Source organism: Notamacropus eugenii, chromosome 2, assembly GCF_028372415.1.
Source record: "Notamacropus eugenii isolate mMacEug1 chromosome 2, mMacEug1.pri_v2, whole genome shotgun sequence".
Classification (NCBI taxonomy): Eukaryota; Metazoa; Chordata; class Mammalia; order Diprotodontia; family Macropodidae; genus Notamacropus; species Notamacropus eugenii.
The window spans coordinates 92,936,059-92,956,398 of record NC_092873.1 but is presented as its reverse complement, the minus strand read 5'-3'; the positions used below and the strand labels follow the sequence as shown (position 1 = coordinate 92,956,398).

The 20,340-nt window shown below is 37.6% G+C and overlaps 1 protein-coding gene across 5 annotated transcripts in view; it reads left to right on the top strand.

Annotated features, from left to right (window-relative positions):
• Positions 1-20,340, top strand: part of SRPK1 (SRSF protein kinase 1) — an 88,244-nt gene that overhangs the window by 6,936 nt on the left and 60,968 nt on the right. The window contains exon 1 of one of the 5 annotated variants that reach the window (XM_072641893.1): positions 9,396-9,463. The exons of the other annotated variants lie outside the window; for them this stretch is intronic. The gene's annotated coding sequence lies outside the window, so the exon portion shown is untranslated. Of the gene's footprint in view, positions 1-9,395; positions 9,464-20,340 lie in introns of those variants that run through there. 5 annotated transcript variants of the gene reach the window in all.

Genomic DNA, 20,340 nt, shown 5'->3' with positions numbered 1-20,340 from the left:
TCAAATTATTTCCCTATAATCTAATTTCAAAGTGGAGTTTCCCATAGTAATTAAATTTTAAGTAGATCCTGAAAGCAGCTTGACCAGTAATTCACTTTGCAGTTAAAAAGCTTTAGGGTCAGTGTAAAGTTGATATAAAACTTCATCTCTTAATCCCTTTATGTCATTCTGTGATTGGACTAGGAAGAGTGGTGAAGACAGTTTCTGAATTGAAGAAATGCTGTATTTTCTAGAAAGTCTCCCAGGTCACACAGCATTGGGGAAAGTTTTAGCTTCAGCTTTTAATTTTTAAATAAAAATAGTACGTGATGATTGTATTTCATATTTTTAATACTCATTTTTTAATCTGCAAGGATCCAGTGTGGCACAGATCAATTTTAGATATACCATAATTTTATTACAGTAATGGAGCCAGTATAAGCTTAACCTCTTTTTTAAAAATTAATTTATTTGTTTTCAGTTTTCTACAATCACTTCAATATATTTTAGATTTTTCCCCCCTCCCTCCCTGAGACGGTGTGCAATCTTATGTAGGTTCTGCACATACATTCTTATTAAATACACTTTCACCTTAGTCATATTGCATAGAAGAATTAAAATGAATGGGAGAAATCATAAAACAAAACATAAGAGAAAATGGTTTGCTTCATTCTGCAATCCAATTCTGTAGTTCTTTCTCTGGATATGGAAGGTGTTTTGCCTCAAGAGTCCACTGGAAATTTTTGAGGTCATTGCATTGCTGTGAAGGACTGAGTCTACCAGAAAAATTCCTCTCATACTGTGGTTGTTGTTGTGTGCAAAGTTCTCCTGGTTCTGCTCCTTTCACTCAGCATCAGCTCATATAAATTCTTCCAGGCCTCTCTGAAGTCTTCCTGTTCATCATTTCTTATAGCATAATAGTATTCCATTACATTCATATACCACAACTTGCTCAGCCATTCCCCAACTGATGGGCCATCCCCTTGATTTCCAGTTCTTGGCCACCACAAAGAGAGCTGCTATAAATATTTTTGTATATGTGGTACATTTTCCCATTTTTATGATCTCTTTGAGATGCAGTCCTAGATATTATTGGGTCAAAGGGTATGCATATTTTTGTAGCCCTTTAGGCATAGTTCCAAATTGCTCTCCAGAATGGTTGGGTCAGCTCACAGCTCCACCAGCAATGAATTAGTGTTCCAACTCTTCCACATCTTCTCCAACATTTATCATCTTCCTGTTTTGTCATGTTAGCCAATCTGATAGGTGTGATGTGGTACCTCAGATGTTTTGATTTGCATCTCTCTAATCAATAGTGATTTAGAGCATTTTTTCATATGACTATAGATAGCTTTAATGTCTTCCTCTGAAAACTCCCTATTCATGTTCTTTGACCATTTATCAATTGGGGAATGGCTTGTATTCTTATAAATTTGACTGAGTTCTCTATATATTTTAGAAATGAGGCTTTTGTCATGGACACTAGTTGCAAAAATTCTTTCCCAGTTTTCTGCTTCCCTCCTAATTTTGGTTGTAGTGACTTGGGGCAAAAATTTCTCAATTTAATGTAATCAAAATGACCAGTTTTGCACTTCATAATGTTCTCTATCTCTTATTTAGTCAAAAATTTCTCCATTCTCCATAAATCTGACATATACTATTCCTTGCTCCTCTAATTTGTTTGTAGTATCAGTCTTTATACCTAGATCATGTGTCCATTTGGATTTTATTCTTGTGGATGGTGTCAGGCATTTGTCTATGCCCAGTTTCTCCACCACACTTATCCAGTTTTCCCAGCAATTTTTGTCAAACAGTGAGTTCTTATCCCAGAAGCTGGGGTCCTTGGGTTTATCAAATAGTAGATTGCTATATTCATTGACTACTGTGCCTTGAGTATCTAACTTATTCCACTGGTCTACCCCTCTATTTCTTAGCCAGTACCAAGTGGTTTTGATGATTGCTGCTTTATAATACAATTTGAGATATACTATGGCTAGGCCACCTTCTCTAGTATTTCTTTTCATTAGTTCCCTTGATATTCTAGACTTTTTGTTCTTCCAGATAAATTTTGATATTATTTTTTCTAGCTCTAGAAAATAATTATCTGGTAGTTTGATATGGCACTGAATAGGTAAATTAATTTAGGTAGGATTGTCATTTTTATTATATTAGCTTGGCCTACCCACGAGCAACTGATGTTTTTCCACTTACTTAGATCTGATTTTATTTGTGTTCATGTAGTCCCTGGGTATGTTTTGGCAGATAGACTCCCAGATGTTTTAGTGTCTACCATAACTTTAAATGGGATTTTTCTTTCTGTCTCTTGCTGTTGGGCTTTGGTAGTGATATATAGAAATGCAGATGATTTATGTGAGTTTATTTTGTAACCTGCAACTTTGCCAAAATTGTTTATTATTTCAGGTAGTTTTTTACTTGATTCTCTGGGATTCTCTATGTCATCATATCATCTGCAAAAGGTGATAACTTAGTTTCTCCTTTGCCTATTCTAATTCCTTCAATTTCTTTTTCTTTTATTGCTAAAGCTAACATTTCTAATACCACATTGAATAACAGTGGTGATAATGGACAGACATCCTTGTTTCACCCCTGATCTTATTGGAAATGCATCCAGCTTATCCCCATTACATATAATGCTTGCTGATGTTTTTAGGTAGATACTGCTTATTATTTTATGGAAGGCTCTATTTATTTCTATACTCTCCAGTGTTTTCAGTAGGAATGGGTGTTGTGTTTTGAGGGCAACCTATTTTCTAAGCCATTATACTACTAATGAAACAACTTGAGGGTAGCCATAGGTCTTCCACTTTGCTGTTGGGTCTTGTTTACATTTTTCAGGTGTTAAAAGTTTATTTGGAATGCTGCTCATTTTCCTTTTATTTGTTTTTTAATTTAAACAGAATTCAAAACTTAAACACCACATTAAATGAGCATTTCCATATCTAATAGAACATAAAAAAGAGGATTATAACATGAAAATGTAGATTTCTGTTATATGAAACTTGCTTTTATTTTAAAATATATAATAAATTCACATTGCTGTAAAAGCTGACCTACTTGTGATTCCTTTTGGACTTTGAAAGAGCTTTGTTTTACAAAGTAGCCTTCTGTGTTTCTGGGGGCCATTGTGTCTAGTCCTGTGCAAACGGTCCTACATCTTGCTCTGGATTTCTTTCTTATGGTTCCTGAATTAAGCTGTTAGAGGGAAGTATGCTTTATAATTTCTCCCTTCTGCTAATGTTTCTAGGATTAAGAGTATAATTATATACCAGGGATATACCCATCCTCCAAATATACTTCATTTTTTACATATCTTAGACATAGCTTACTGTCTTACTGGGTTCACAATTCTCATTCTTCTCTTCATATGTTCTTAATATTGAAAAATCCCACATTTGAATTAGGCTGCATCTACTTTAGTAAAAAAAAAATAGAGAATAAGGACAGTGTTTCTGTAACTATCATCATATAACACAAATAGGCATTTAATGAATACTTCTGGTTTGTCGTATAGTTTTTCATTGTTGCCTCAACATAGGGCCCTGTAGTGAAACCATTTTAAAAAGTTATTTTCTAGTAAGCTATTTCCAACTGGGAAGGAGAATGTGATCCCTTAAAAGAAGATTTTTCTTTAACAGTTTGCATTTAATCCTATCTAGTAGTTCATTCAACAGAGTTATTGAACACCTTCTATAAAAGTGTAAGGAAATGTTACTAGATACGGTAGAGGATACAATACAATGAATCAGACACAGTATCTCACCTCAGAAAGTTACAATCCAGTATGAGAGGATAAGTACTCAAGTTGGTTAAGTGCTCTAAGAGATGCAACATACTTTAGGGACTCAGAATAGAGAAGAGATCACCTCCAGTTGGAAGATGATGGTATTGGAGGCTTTTGAAACATGGTTAGAATTTTGACAGGTGGAGGAGAATAGCTTGGAACAAAGGCATTGAAGCAGAAACTCAAGGATCATGTTTAGGGAGCAGGGAGTGGTTATGGGGAGTAGTGGGGAAATAAGACTAGGAAAGGACCATATTTCACTGCAAAAAGATGGGATGCAACCATTATTTGAAGCTTTTAAAATGTGTGCCAGTATTAATAATCATTTATTACTAACCTGTCTTTGATGCAAGATTAGGATGCACAGAATACTCGTGAACTGAATACTGACAATGCGGGTGTGCTGAGACTTCTAGGGTTGAGGCTTGAAATGCAGGAGAGATAGATGCATATCCATATGCCCCTGAATACACTGTTTCGCTGTTTACCTTTTAAGTGGCATGCTGGAAAGAATTATGCCATGAGACAGTTGCATGATGAAATGCAACGATTGCATGACAAAACGTTATAAACCAAATTTTTTTGAACTAAAAACAGGGTGCAGCAATTGTGCAGTGGTGGTGGTGATGCAGTGAAATATGGTAGGTTGTGATGGACTTTGAACAGCACACTAAGGAATTTATACTTTAATAGTGGGGAGCTGTTGTTTTTGATCAGGGAGGACATGGGTTCAAAGCAGTACTTTAAGAAGACCTGGTATTGATGGAGAAAACTAGGTTAGCTGTGTCATAATTGCTAACAATACCATTGACAGTAAGGATTAGTGAAAAAAGGTGCCTATTTCTAGGCACCTCTGTATTGTATTGATTTACATTCTGGTCTGAATTATATATTATCTATTTGAGTTTAGTCATGTATTAGCAGGTAATGTTAGCGCCTAGCTTTTAAAATAGGTACTTTTCTTTTTTTTAAAAAAACATTTGGATGGGAAAATTTACTTTTCTCTGTCAATTAGTATTACCTGTGGGAACCCTGGCTTTTTTGGGCCATGAGATCAGATCCAATGCCATATTTAAACATCTCATTAACATAGAATAGCTTTGAGAAGGAACATTCCCTAAATTTGAGTCAGTTTTATCTTTGAATTGTTTCACAAGTTTGTCTACATTGCATGTTCTCATTTGGAAAGAACGTACAAAGAAATTTTTCTTACACATTCTCCCATTTTGGTGACCCTAACTTTTTTTTTTCTCCTTTTAAACATTAGTCATAGCTACCATTAGAAAACATTGGTCCAGCACTCAATTGGAAACAATGCTTTTCTCATCAGAGCAGACAGTTTAAATAAAAGGAGTTATAAACACCTGACTACCACTGTGGAAGTAGTGCAGAGTGAATTAGTATTCGGCAGTCTCCTTCCTTCCTTTTTTGATCTATCTTTTGGACTGTTGGCATTGAGATTGATTGGTACTGAACTATAGTAATTGCTACTAAGCAAAATTAACAGAGGGAAAAAAAGGTGCCTTATACTGTTGGAAGAGACCAAAATAGTTTCCTGGGGACGCAGGAATCTCTTGGTATCTAGACCAAAGTCTAAACCAGACCAATCCTAAAACTGGAAAGGAAAGGACATCTTTAAATGTAAACAGTAGGTTTTGACCACTACATTCCTTCTCACATATATTGGTGCACATAGAACTGATAATTTTATAAAAGTGGACTTTGTCCTAATTACCTGTTTAAAGACCCTGAGGTTGTGGTAGGACTGTATTCAGATACTTTAAATACAAGGCTCTTATACAGTGCATTGCACACAGTAAGTTTGATAGTTTTTCTCCTTCCCCTCTGTTTCAGACTGAAATGGTGGTGGTAGTAGTAGATATTATGCACGTAAATTTATAGTGTATGTTATGGGCCATTTATAGTCTCCATTCAGATAGCCAAGTGGAGCTTGTCTTATGTCTGAGAAAACTATTTAGGGCCATTCAGAACCATCAGGACCATTAATTCTGCAAATCAGTATTTTTCTCTTATCCCAATGAGGGTTAGTTTGGCTGCTTTAAGCTCTCCTGCTGATTTCTAGTGTCACATCTCAAGCTACCTATTATCTTGAACTGGGTGTCCATAGGTATCTGAAACTCAGTATGTCCAAAAACTGAATTCATTTTTCCATCCCTCACCCAAGCCCTTCCTTTTCCCTAATTTCCTAATTACTGTTTAAGGGTCCCCCCACCTCCCAATCACCTGTGCTCCTAATTTAGGTGTCATTCTTGACTCTTCACTGTCATCTTCTATATCCAGTCTGTTTCCAAGGCCTGTCAGATTTTACCTTAGTAACATCTCTAGGTATAGCCCCTTTTCTCTCTTTTGATACTGCCACCACCCTTGTACAGACCCTCATCACCTCATGCCTATAGTCTTGGAATAGCCTACTGATTGGTTTCCCTGCATAAGCCTCTGTAGTCCTTCCTTTACTGAAAAATCAAAGTGATTTCCTAATGTACAGGTCTGAGCATATCACCCTCCTACTCAAAGAACTCCTTAGCAACTCAAGATTCAGATACAAAATTTTGTGACGTTCAAAGCCTAACCCCTTTCTCCCTTTGGTAGTCTACTTTACCTTCTGCCATGTGCTCTGAAATCTAGTTAGACTGGCCTTCTTACTGACACTCCAAGTATATTCTCTGATTGACTCTCTCCTCCTTTTAACCTACTGGCTTCCATGACTTCCTTCAGGTCCCAGCTAAAATCCCACCTTCTACAGAAAGCCTTTTCCATTCTTCGTTAATTCTAGAAACTTCCTTCTGTTGACTATTTCCAATTCATACTGGATATGTCTTTTGTGTACATATTTGTTTACATAAATGTCTCCTGGTTAGACTGTCTTACTTTTCTTCACATCCTCAGTACTTAGCACTATGTTGACCACATTGTTGTTGCTGTTTGGTCATTTCAATCGCCTCTGACTCTTCATCACACCATTAGGGGTTTTCTTGGCAAAGACAGTGGAGTAGTTTACCATTTTCTGTTCCAGCTCATTTTACAAATGAGGAAACTGAGGCATGCATGGATAAAGACTTGCCCAGGTTAAGTGTATGACCCAGGGTCATACAGCTGGTAAATGTCTGATGCCAGATTTGAACTTGGAAAGCGGAATCTTCCTGATTCCAGGCCCTGTACTTTTATCTACTGTTCCACCCAGTTGCCCTTTATGTAGTGACCCCATAGTATGCACTGGATAAAAGTTTATTGACTGGCTGACTGTCAGATTGAGAAGAGCTTTAAAATCCTGAAGTTGTCCTAAGTACCTGAGCAGGGAGCAAACCTTAGAGTAATGGTCCAGGCCCTCACCCCTAGCCATAAAAGACCTGGCCCGAATTCTGGCCAGTCATTCAAAAAACCTGTTTCCCCTCTCCTGGTAAGCCCCTGTGAGAGAATAAAATGAGCCAAAGCTGATGGGGCATGGGGAAGAGGCTCCTTCTGAATCAGTGGGAATAAGTACCCTCTGTCTTCCTATGAGAAGCACCTCCCTGTCCCTTCCGCTTTGATTGTTACTAGTCCTTTATAGGTGTCTGTCCTTCCTTGCAGAATCTGAGCTCAGTGACTAGTTTAGCTAGCCTAGTGCCCTCATAGGGTACTGTTATATTATCTTTAATACTCTTAACATTTATACCTCACTTGTAAGATTTTTAAAGTGTTTTACATATTCCCTCACTTGATCCTCAAGAGTTTCCTCATGAGGTAGTTGCTATTATTATCCTCATTTTACAGAAGAGGAAACTGAGCCTGAGAGAGGTTAAGTGACTTTGCCCAGGACTACACAGCTAGTAATCAAGATCAGTATTTTCTTCTCACTATACCATCGAGCTGTCAAAAAAGGCAACTTGATCTTTGTATTACAAATCTTCTTTTAAGGTATGTTGACACTAGTTTTGAATGGCCTTAATTAGCGTGTCCCCATCAGTAAATGGACAGGATTTAATATGTGTAAAATGGACAGCTTTTAGCTTTTTGATGGTGACAACTGGGAGGGCTATCCTGTAGGAGCAGTTTTATGCCATATTTTAAAGGAAACTTTTTGTTAAACTTAACTGTTAATAAAAATTAATAAGCAAGCGTATATAAGGGGAAAAGATTTTAAAACTACTTCCTTAGCATTTAATGAAATAGAATTCAAATTAATTAATGGATGATAAAAATATTAAAAAAGAGCTTTGCCCTGGGTCCCTTTCCAGATACATCTTGAATTCTACTCTCTTGTTTTTGTTTTATTTTTATACCTGAAGCTGTTGTCTGTCTAGTTTTAGTTTTGCAGGTTTCCCTTGGTGTCTATCTTCCTTATTTCCTTATCCTTGACATTTTTTATGGCACTCTAATATTGCATTACATTTAAAACATAATTTATGTAGTCCATTTCCAGTTAAGGTGTTTCTAGTTTTTGTTTTGTTTTATTTTTGAAGCTGAGAGTATGCATGATATATCTATATTTTGTTTTTTTCTTTTGTGATTTTAAGGGTAAAGTCTTAGCTTTGGAATTACTGGATCAAGAGGCAGAAAGAGTTTTATGGTTTCATATTGCATATCACCAAATTAGTTTGCAAAATCGTCATAACAAAAAATTGATACCAAAGGTAAATAAGCCCTGTTGGCAGGATTGCACTGAGACAGGCCTGACTCACACTGAATTTCACTTGAAGTGTGAATAGTTTTAAAGCAGAAGTGTGACTGTTTTGTCATTTTGGGAGATTTTCACCAAAGACTCAGAACTACCAGTTAAGCTAAAAGCTGTGGGCTTCATCACCAGCTGGGGCAATCAGAAAAACAGCCAGGGAATTCTCTGGCTTGGTGATCTTGGTGATCAGATTTTCAGACCTCCTCCTGCAAGAGTTGGTTGGCAGATTTGGTACATTCAGGTCACCTCAAGCTTTCATCATTCTTCAGTCACTTCACACACCCAGGACAGCTCCACCATGGGCCAGAGCCATGGTTTTTACAGGGAGGGGTGGGTTCTTGCTTAGGTACACTCTGATTGGTTATTCATTTCTAATATGATATGTTCCTTCTCAATATAAGGCCAGAATTTTCAGCATGTAAGATTCAGATATGAAAGGTTGCAGAAAAGGGACATATTTTAGAGTGGCAGGACTAAGAATGAGGTGTGTCTTAGAGCAGTTGGTCTGGAATAGTTTATGAATCTTGGGCCCCCAAATCTAGGTTATTACCTATAGCTTTTCCAGAGTTCCATTTTTAGACCTCCTTCATTGATGTATCCTAACATGTCTCCCAGTGAACAGGGCATATCAGTGATCCAGTAAAATAAAATATTAGCTAATGTTAATGTATTCATATTAATTGTTATATAAAATAATAATATTAAATTAAAATATTAGTTAATAAAATATTAGTTTGCTTGAAAAGGCAAGCTGAGTAACAGTATGTTCTAACAAGTTTTAAATAGGAATACAAGCACTACTATACCTGAAAAATAGAAGCTAATTCTAGGCTTCAGGGAGAATTAACATCTGTAGATTATAGGATTTAGAGATAAAAAAATCATAGATATCACCTAATCTAATCCACCCTCACTCATTTTACAGATAAGAAAACTAAGGCTCAAAGAGGTTAGATGACTTATCCCGGGTCTCACAAGCAGTAAGCAGAACCAGGATGATCAGAAAACTCGTAATTATTATATCTAAACTTGGAACATTTACACTTTTTCCTTATAGAAAGTTTTTTAAGAAATATAAACAGAACATCCAAGAAAGTCCTATAAATTGATATGTAGAAATCCATTATGCAATATTTTGAATTAATAGAATTTTAAGACTTCTTAGAAATTCTTTCTTGCCCCTTTTTCGATTCCAGTTCTTCCCTATGCTTGTTGCTGCTACCACCATGTCCTTCCTGTCTTTTTCCTCTCCTTTTGTGACCCTTTTTTCTCTTTCTTATGCCATTGCTGCTACAAAGTAGAATTTGTCTCAGGTTCATATCATTCTCCCATTACCTCCTAGAATTAGGCCTAATCCAGTGCATGGCTATCAGCTGACTTTCTTGTGGAAGCCAGTTGAAATGTCAGAAGTCTTAGAAACCTTTAGAGTATGAAGCCCAGTAAAATGTAGGGACTTTTTAGGTTCCAGTGAATCCAGCCTTGGTTTCCATAGTAGAAGCTTGGGCAGTACTGTGCATATGCTGCTTCAGTTTGGATTGCTGGAGCACCAGGTTTGGAGTTGGAGGACTGGGGTTTGAATCCCACTACTTGTGTCTAACCTTAAAGTAATTTCACCCCTCACTTTCCTTTTGTTAAATGAAGAAAATGAGTTATTTTATCTACCATATGCCGTTATGAACTTAGTATATTGTGTTTTGAAGGTCATAATATATACATGTGAGCTATTATCAGAACAGCCTTATAAGCAGAGCATTAAGCACAGTACGATGGGAAGAATGCTTGGATATGGAGTTTGGACTTAAATTGAAGTCTCAGCTCTTCCATGTGTTAGCTCTTTGGTCTAGTCCCCTCAGCAGATTGTCCCTAATCTCCCTTCCTTTCAGCTCTAAATCTATAATCTTAAGATCCTGTTCCTCCCTGGTAGAGATTCATATACTTGTTGTACTCCATGGGACTTGATCTTTAGTAGATCCTCTTGTCTCAGTCAGAATACTGTTGTAACATTCATTTATTCATGTGCACAGAGAGGGATAGCCTCTGATTTAGGAGGCTGAAGGGATGGAGCTTTCATTGGTTTTCTGTGAAGCCACAGGGAAATATTTGGAAGAATGGATGATAGTTACAAGAACATACTTGCAGTAGCAGCCATGACAACATTACCTAGTGTTTTGGTAAGAGTAGGAAAGCAGTCATTTTTAATGGGAGAACTAGGAAAGTGTAGACCTGAGATGGCATACCCTGAGAAACAATCCCGGGGTTTCTTTTTTTAAAAATAATTTTTCCATTTTGTCTGATAGAGCACCTTTGTTACCGGCAGCCAGATTGTAAACAAAGCAGATTCCTGGAAAATGATGAATAGTATTTGACTAGTTTTGTTACCCCTTAGTGTTGATTTTATTCATGTTGTTTTAGTTAGTATACATATTCTTGGTCTCTCTGCCCTTTTCACACACTTGTTTTCTTTTAATTCTTCATGTTCATTAATCCTTAGTCTAGTTCTACTCCTTTTCATTCATGGACCACAGATTATTTAGCAGTGCCCAAGTTGTTTGGCGTCTATTTTTGTTTCTAGATTTTTCCTTACTCTGATTTTTTTTTTAAAAATGCTCTAACAGGCAGAACTTCACTATTCAAACCTGCTAGGCGAGACTGTAACCTCAGGTATATGTGAAGAGACTTGTGATTATTAGGTCAAATAGGAAATAACTTCCGTTATATATCAACACTGAGCAGCTAGGTAGCACAGTGAGTGCCAGGCCTGAAGCCAGAAAGACTCATCTTCCTGAATTCAGACCTGGCCTCAGACATTTACTAGCTGTGTGACCCTGGGCAAGTCCCTTAACCCTGTTTGCCTCAGTTTCCTCATCTGAAAAATGTTAGAGAAGGAAATGGCAGACCACAGTGTCTTTGCCAAGAAAACTCCAAGTGGGATCATGAAGAGTCAGTCACAATTGAAACAACTGAACAACAATAAATAGCCAGAGATCCTGGTTAGTGTGAATAATAAATCTTTGAAGTGGTCACATTATTTGTGTTTGCATTTGATAATTCTGGCTGGAACCAATTACCATATTTCATATAATTATAATTTTGAAAGTGAATTGAAATATGTATGACCATTGGAATTCATTATTCACACTAATTGGGACATAGCTGTAGGTTGTTTTTCTTTTTCTTTGATCTCTTTGGAGTACAAACTTAGTAGTATGTTACTACATCAAAATGGGGAGGGGGGTTGTGCGTGCGCATGTGCGCACGCAAACGCACTACTATTTATTTTGTGGGGAATAGTTCCAAATTGCTTTCCATAATGGCTGGACTAGTTTACAGCTGCACCAACAGTGAATTGATATACCTTTTTTATAGTAACCCTGTAGCAATTATCATTTTCCTTTTTGTCAGTTTGGCCAATCTGATGGTTCTGAGGTGGTACTTCAGAATTTTTAATTTCCATTTCTCTAATTATTAGTGATTTAGAGCATTTTTTTAGTATGATTATTGCTATTATAGATTTCTTCCTCAGAAAACCTCCTATCTATATCCTTTGTTCTTATTTCTTTTGGAAAATGACTAGCAGTCTACAAATGAATGCCCATCCAAATCACGTCCAAGACTTGATTTTTCATTTGTAGATTGTTAGAAAAATCTCATTTGGGTGGTAGTGGCTCTCAGCTGAGGAAAGAGTATTGGTATTTAGTACAGCTCATTGGAGGGAAGGAAAGAAAGAGGAAGGCATTTATTAAACCACCTACTGTGTGCCAGACACTATGCTAAATGCTTTACAGATTTTAACTATCTCATCTGATCCTCACAACAACCTTGAAAGATTAGTCATATTATTATCCTCATTTTATGGTTGAGAAAACTGAGGCAGACAAATGTTAAGTGACTTGCCCAGGGTCACATAGCTAGTAAACGTCTGAGATCAGATTTGAAACTTGGGTCTTCCTGAATCCAGATTCAGTGTTCTATCAGCTGAAGCCTTTTGGAGCCATATATCAAGAAGCCCTTTTTCTTTTAGATTTTACAGAGCGTATAGCTCCTCTTTTTTTTTCTTGCTTGATAGTCATGTTTCCTCATCTTCTAGAATTTTGTCCTCTTATAAATATCTTGAAAAAATGGATTTCAAAGTACCCCTAAAAATGTCACTTCCAGCAGATAGCGCCTGTGTATTTGGCCAGTCTAGCTCTCGATTTTCCACATTTATCTTTTGGAGTGTTGTTTCTATTTATAGAGCGCCGCAGGTCTGAGACCTGAAAGAGGCGATGTTCTATTTTCATCAATGCCTAGACTAGATCGCTACAGCAGCACTGTCAGAGCCGTTCTCTTTGATTTGTCCTCCTTCTAGTTTCATCTGTACATTTTTTTATCTTCCATAATAGGACATAAAAATATTTCAGCAAGCTAAAATTGTGGACCACATCAAATTGGATGAATATAATAGAAATAAATATATAGTCCTATACTTGGGTTCAAACAAGATTGTCCTCAGGAGGTGCAGGGAAATATGTCAAAACAGTACTTCTCTGTTAAAAACATGAAGGAATTTCAGTTTAGACTACAGATTCAGAGTAGGTCATGATAGCCCAAAAAGTTGAATTGATCCTAGACCACAGGAGGTGTGGGGCATGGTGTCCAGAGTTAGGAAGATTCATGTCCTGATCTGCTCTCTCCTGGTTGGAGCACATGGAATGTAGGTTCAATTCTGGGAACAACATTTTAGGAAGAAATTTGACAAGCTAGAATATATTTAGAGGAGAGTAACCAAGGTAATGAGGGAACTGGAAACTATGCCTTGTAGATTCAGTTTTAGGGCTATTTTGGCTGGAGTAGAGAAGGCTGGGGGTAGGGAGAGAGCATCTTATTGCCAATCTGTGAAAGAGCATTAGCATATGAAAGAGAAATTCTGTTTCTGCTTGCTCTCTGAGGGAAGAATTAGGAGTCTTTGTGACCCTTGTCTGGGAATGTTTGATGTTTATGGAATTGAAGAAGTAAGGCATATAAAAAAGGTATATTTGGGCTTGATAAAAGGAAAACTTAACATTTAGAGCTAACTAGAAGTAGAATTGGGCTATTAGATATATTAACAGGTTTTTCCTTGCTAGAAGCCTTAAATTGGTGGTTTTATTACCACTTGTCAGAAAGAAGTTAGAAGGGATTCATGTTCAGATGTGAATTAAGACTAGTTTCTGAGGTTTCTTCTAACTCAGGAGGTTCTGTCATTCTGCCCTTGGAATGAACCCTAAGTTAATTTTCCTTTCCTCTGTTTTTGCTGGTTTTGAGGCATTATATAGTACAGTGACCTGCATTCCTTCACTTCAATATGTTCTGCAAATGAACTTTGTCTTGCAAAATAACTATAAAATTTAAAACATTGTTTCTGTAGGAAAGATGCAAAGTTTTCAAAGGCAGCGATGTCAAACTCAAAATAGAAATATATCCCTGCAGGCTGCATATTGACTTGGAAAACCAAAAATCAATATCATCTTTGTTTTATTTTTTTATTTTGTTAAACGTTTACTAATTACAATTTAATCTGCTTCCAGTCTTCACTCAGGAATTTTTTGAACTGCTTCTGGGAGTCTGACATTTCTGTTCTAAGACATCTCTAAGACATTTTTGATGAACAGGGCTACCTTAATACCACTTTGAAATTGTCATTTATTTAATTGCTCTGAGTTTCTCCCCCCAGTAAAATCTTACTAATTTGGCCTAGTTTCAAATCTAGTGGGAAATTTAAAAATTAGAAAAAAAACCTAAAAAATTAAAATTGAGGCAATACCTTTGAGGAATAAACAGCAAACTTCATATTTCTTTTGCAGCTTTTTATCAAGTCTTTGAAAAAAGAGTAGTGGTTAAATTTATTGTGTTCTTACGATTCCAAACTACTATGAAACGATTAGAGTGCCATAAACTTTACTATGGCATGTGGGTGTATGTATACATGCAAAATAAGATAAAAGATCATTTGGGAAGGAGTATTAATGAGCAGTGATTTAATGTGAAAAGTGACGCTTGATCTGCAAAGTTAGCTTGGGATCAGATTGTGAGGGCTTTCAGTGCTAAATGGAAGAGTTTCAGTTTGATCACATTTGATTTACATTTGACCATGTTACTTCTCTACTCAGTAAACATCAGTGGGTAATAGGGATCCACTGGAGTTTATTGAGTAGGGAAAGTAATGTGGTCATACTTGAACTTTGGGGAGATCACTTTGGCAGCTCTTGGAACGAAATGGAAAAGTGACTTGAAGAAGGTATGAGAATAATGCAGTATTCCAGAGGAGGATAAGGGCTTGAGTTAGAGTAATGTCTTATGTGACACTGGATAAGGGGGTAATTGAGATAGAAAATGTAAGATTTGGCAACTGATTTGATGTGGGGTGAGAAAGAGTGTAAATTGAGTTGAAGATAATGTCGAGATTGTGACCGTGGCTGACTGGAAGGATGATGGTGCCCTTGACAGAAACGAGGAAGTTGAGAACAAGAATGGATATGGAGGGGAAAGAATTCTGTTGCTGTTATCTTGCATTTGAAGTGTCTGTAGGCTTCTTCTCTTTTGACCAAGCTTGTGATTTTCTTGGTGTAGGTATTCTTGGACTACTCTATAGGTAGAGAAGAAATTTTTCTGCCTATGTAGATCTGCACCTTTTATGCCTGGGGCATCAATTTAAGTGACTTGCCCAAAGTCATCCAGCACAGCCAATAATATAGTAATGATAACAAACATTTATGTAGCACTTTAAGGTTTGCAGTGTGCTTTACTAACATTAACTCATTTTCTCCTTAGAACAACCTGGGAAGTAGGTGTTGTTATTCCCATTTTATTAATGAGGAAACTAAGGCAGATAGAGATTGTGATTTGCCCAGGTGACATTTCTGAGGCAAGAGATGAACTCGCATTTTCTAGATTCTAAATCGTGCACTTCATCCACTGTGCCACCTATTCTTGGTTGTAAGCATATATATTAGCTTCCTGGAATATCCTGTTCTGAAGTCTCCACTGCTTTGTGGTGGTAGCTACTAAGTTGTGTGTGATCCTGATAGTAGTTCCTTTACTACTTCAGTTCTTTCATTCTTGATATTTGTAGTATTTTTTTCCTTTGATCTAACGACTCTGGACTTTGGCTATAGTATAGTTCCTAAGCATTTTCATTTTGGGTTTTTATGATATAACCAGAGGATTATTTCTATTTTCACTTTGCCCTCTGGCTTTCTTAGAGTTAATCAGTTTTTTTTTCTTGAAATACGATTTCTAGTCTATGGAATATCCCATTTGAATTGTCCACAAGGTAGTTGGTAATAAGGAAACTAAAGCTCAGTAGAGAAATGAGAACTAGACATATAGGTCTGGAAGTCATCTGCATAGAGACTTAGGGGAGATAATGAGGTCACCAAGTGAGAGAAGAGAGAACAACTCGTCCAAATGTAGAACACTAAGGAAAAATCACAGTGATTCATTTTTCTAGTTCTGGTCAGCATAGGGAGACAGTGGTATGTAGACACCAAGGACGGGGGATGGCCAAGAGTGCACATGCAGACCATTCTTGTGGCTAAGGACTGAAAAAAACACTAAGGCAAGAAGAGGTTTCAGGCCAATTCAGGAGACCTTGACCTTGTGCAGACTGTGGGAATAGGTGCCAGTTGGCAGCTCTGTTGCTCACTACCAAGTTCCAGCTCTAAAGAAACTACAGAAGATTAAAAGGTGAGAATGATTGTGGGGATAATCTGTAGAAAATGGAGGATAATGTAGGTCAAGGTAATATGTAGACGGGGTGACCTTGGAAAAGAGAAAAGCTCTCTCTTCCTCAGATACACGACTAAAGAAGGAGAGTGAGAGGCATGATATCAAGGGGTTTTGAGAGGTAGAGAAGGGGAGAAGAAGGAACTTAAGGTGAATGGCCGGCCCCTCTTTTCTCAGTAAAGTATGAGGCAAATCCTCAACTGTGAGAGTGGGAGGAATAGGAGGTGTGGGAGTTTTAAGAAGAGAAGAGATGGTTTGTAACAGCCTCTGGAGGGGATGATATTGAATTACAGATAATTTTTTTAATGTGACTTCAGTTTTATTTTGCTTTTTGTTAGTTAAGCATAATTTTCTTATCACCCCCCCCCATGGAGTAATTTGAATAATTTTTAAAAATACACAATATAAGATTACAAAGTTAATTGGTAACATTGAAATAGATATAATTTTTATTTTCCCATCCAAGTTAATTGGTCCCCTGACATCTTTTGATAGAGTTAGCCCAAGATAAGAATCCCCTGATCCCATCTCCTCCCATCTTTTCCAGCACATTTTTCCTGTACTTTATAATCTTAGGTCATTTCCTACCTACCAATTTTTTTCTTCCTGACTAGAGATGTCTCCCATCCTTAAAAAACCCTCACTTTATCTTTCCATCTCTAATAAACCATCTTCTAGTCTCTGTCCTCACTTTCTCAGCTATGTGAGAAAGCTGTCTTCTACACCAGGTGCCTCCACTTCCTTTCTATTCTAAATCCTGTTCACTTTAGCTTTCCAACCTCATCATTAAACTGAAAATGTCCTCTGTGAAGTTACCAGTCAAATCTAGTGACCTTTTTTCAATCCTGACCCTCTTTGACACTATTGATCATCATCTCTTACTGAGTATTTTCTTTTCTTTTTTCTCTCTCCTGGTTGTTCTCTTATGTGTCTGACCCACTTCTCAGTCCCTTTTGCTAAATTTTCATCCTTGTCATACTCACTAACAATGCACCTTCTGTACTATCTCATTTGGTGACTTGATAACTCCCTTGGCAAGGTCCTACATCTCAAACTTAACATGTCCAAAACAGAACTCATTCCTTCTGGATCTTTCCTTTTTCCTAACTTCTGTATGATTTGTATAGGGGCTTTATTACTGTCCTAGGCATTCAGGTTTTAGAACCTCCGTTGTCATTGTCAACTCATCACTCAACACTTAACTCATAATAAATCTGTTCTTGTTTCTACCTTCATAAGATGTCAGTTCCCTCTACTCATACAGCCACCTCCCTCATATAGACCTTTATCCCCTCTCACCTAGACAATTGCCTTTTTTTCCTTCCTACTTTCACCTTTTTAGTTTTTATCTAGAACTGAGCACTCAGCAAATAAAATTGGTATTTTCAGATATATAATAGAAAAAAGGGTTGTCATGTGAAACTGCAGCTCCTTATTATGTATAGTTTGCTTTCCTTTTAAAATACGCAATAAAATCAGTCTACTCTGTATGTTGTAACAGAAGAGATAGCAAGTATCTATGTAAGTATGTATAGAATAAATGAATCAGTACAGACAGTTCTGACTTTACAAGGAAGTGGACCTCTTGTGTAAAGCAGTTTTTATGTTAATGCCCCCGTGGATGTGAGGTAGGGAGAGAGGCAGGAGGCCTACACATTCTTCAAGGACACATGGGTACCGGGGACAGAAGTGAGAGTGGAAGCAGGAGTGGGGTTGTGGGGGCTGGGTACAGACAGTGGAGGACAGGAAACATGTTGTGGGAGCTGGGAAAAGACATGGTAGCAGAGCACAGATAGATATGTGGGCTGGATATATTGGTGGGTGGGAGGTCTCCTTTCTTAGCACCAGAGATCTCAAGCCAAGCCCCCCATGATCTGTTTACATGTCTATTCTTTTAGAGGGTTTTGTTGTTGGACAGGAGGCCAAGGAGTGCTGAGGTCTGAGGGGTAGGAGCTGAGAGAAATACATTGTACTTTACAGTAAAGTTAGCATAGGTACTTTTGGAATGCAGATTTTTTCAGAATTCTTTACATAAAGTAGAATTCGCATAATGCAAATTTATGTAAAGTGATGACTATATGAGGTGTTATGTTAAATTACATATTCAAAGATATTAAATAATAAAAGAGGATAAAAATGGTAGTTGATAAAGTCAGTAAAATTACATAGTAAGACTGGGGCCCAGTACAATGCTTTGTGGAACATTCATGAAAATGTGATTTAGAAAACTAGCCAACAAAGGAGGCTGAGGAGTGACTTAGATGAGAGAACAGGAAGTACCATCCTGAAAAATTCAGAGGGGGAGACTATCCTGGAGAGAAAGGTAGCTAAATGCTGTCAGGTGTTAAAGAGGTAAAAAAGGATGAGGACTAGGAAAACTGCACCAGATTTGGCAATTAAGAGGTCCTTAGTAGTTTGAGCAGTGATTTTTTTTTTCTGAAATTGTCTTTTTGTCTTTTGTAATTTCTTTGAAAGGTAGTGATGAAGATCTGGCCTTGGAGTCAAGTCAGGAAATTATCTGGCCATGGACAAGAAAGTTTGCCTCGTGTGCCAAGGAGCTCTTTCCAAGGCTGTAAATTATAGATGAATTGCCATTCTACATTCGTAGGAGTCCTTGGAACTATTGAAATCAAGATATACAGTGGAATAAAATAGGTAGAAAACAGTGACCATAGTGATCTAGTGTTTGATAAACCCAAAGACCCCAGCTTCTGGAATAAGAACTGACAAAAACTGCTGGGAAAATTGGAAGAAACTAAGTAATATAGACCAACAGCTCATGCCATATACCAAGATAAAGTCAAAATGGGTGCATGATTTAGACATAAAGAGTGATAATATAAGCAGATTAGGAAAGCAAGGAATAGTTTACCTGTGAGATCTATAGAGAAGGGAAGAATTTATGACCAAACAAGAGATAGAGTATTATTAAAATGGATAATTTTGATTATATTAAATTAAAAAGGTTTTGCACAAACAAAACTAATGTAACCAAGATTAGAAAGAAAACAAAAAGCTGGGAAACAGTATTTACAGCAAATATCTCTGATAAAGGCCTCATATCCCAAATATGTAGTCAAATTTCTAAGCATACAAATCATTCCCTTATTGATAAATGGTCAGAGGAGGCCATCTCCAGTCATCCTGATCTGTATCTTGCCACTGGACCCAGATGGCTCTGGAGGAGATAGTGAGGCTGGTGACTTTGTGTCCTGGCCTAATTGCCATGGGCTGCCCTAGTCTTCTTACCTTAATCCAGGTCTTCGGGGGCCAGCTGGATAAACGTATGGAGAGAAGAGACTTTCCAGAGTCAAACAAGGGTTAGGTTTTATTCAGGATCTTGGCTACGTGTCCATATGCAGGCGAGTTCTTCCCCAGGAGAAATGAACCCCCCTCCTTCTCAAGGAGCAAGGATCACACAGGGAGAGGGGGCGGAAGAAGGGAGGGACCCCCCTCAGGCTTTCCTGCCCCCACTTAAGCTCTCCCAGCCGCATAGTCCGCACGTGGATACCGTGCATGCTCTCAGCCCCTAGCTAATCAACAAAAAGGTGTGCTCAGACCACGGACCAATCTCAAGGGTGGGATGCTCTCCCCAGCAAATTTCCACTGAGAAGAGGTGGAGAAACAAGAAAGCTCTAGTCTCACTCCTCAGTTCCCAGCTGTTCCCTGGGGGGCCTCATGAGAGCTCGCAATCAAGAAGCCCTCATTTTTACCTGCCCGAAACAGTTCACGTGAGAACTGAGCTTACACCCCAACAACTTTGCACAACTCTCCCTCACTTAAATCCAATTCATTTGCAAGTCACAGCATCACCTTCTTGATGTCATGTTCCTCTTTGAGAATGAAGGACCACTACCAGCAACAACCTGTGATAAGTGGTGAAAGGATAAGAACAGGCAGTTTTCAGAAGAAATCAAAGCTATCTATAGTCATAGAAAAAATGCTCTAAATCAGTATTGATGACAGAAATGCAAATTAAAACAACTCCTAAGGTGTACCACCCCTCACCTATTATATTGGCTAATACAAAAACAAAAATAAGTATTGAGTGAATGTGGGAAAATTGGAAATGCTAATGCACTGTTGGTGGAGGTACGAACTGATTCAACCATTCTGGAGAGGAATTTGGAACTATACCTGAAGG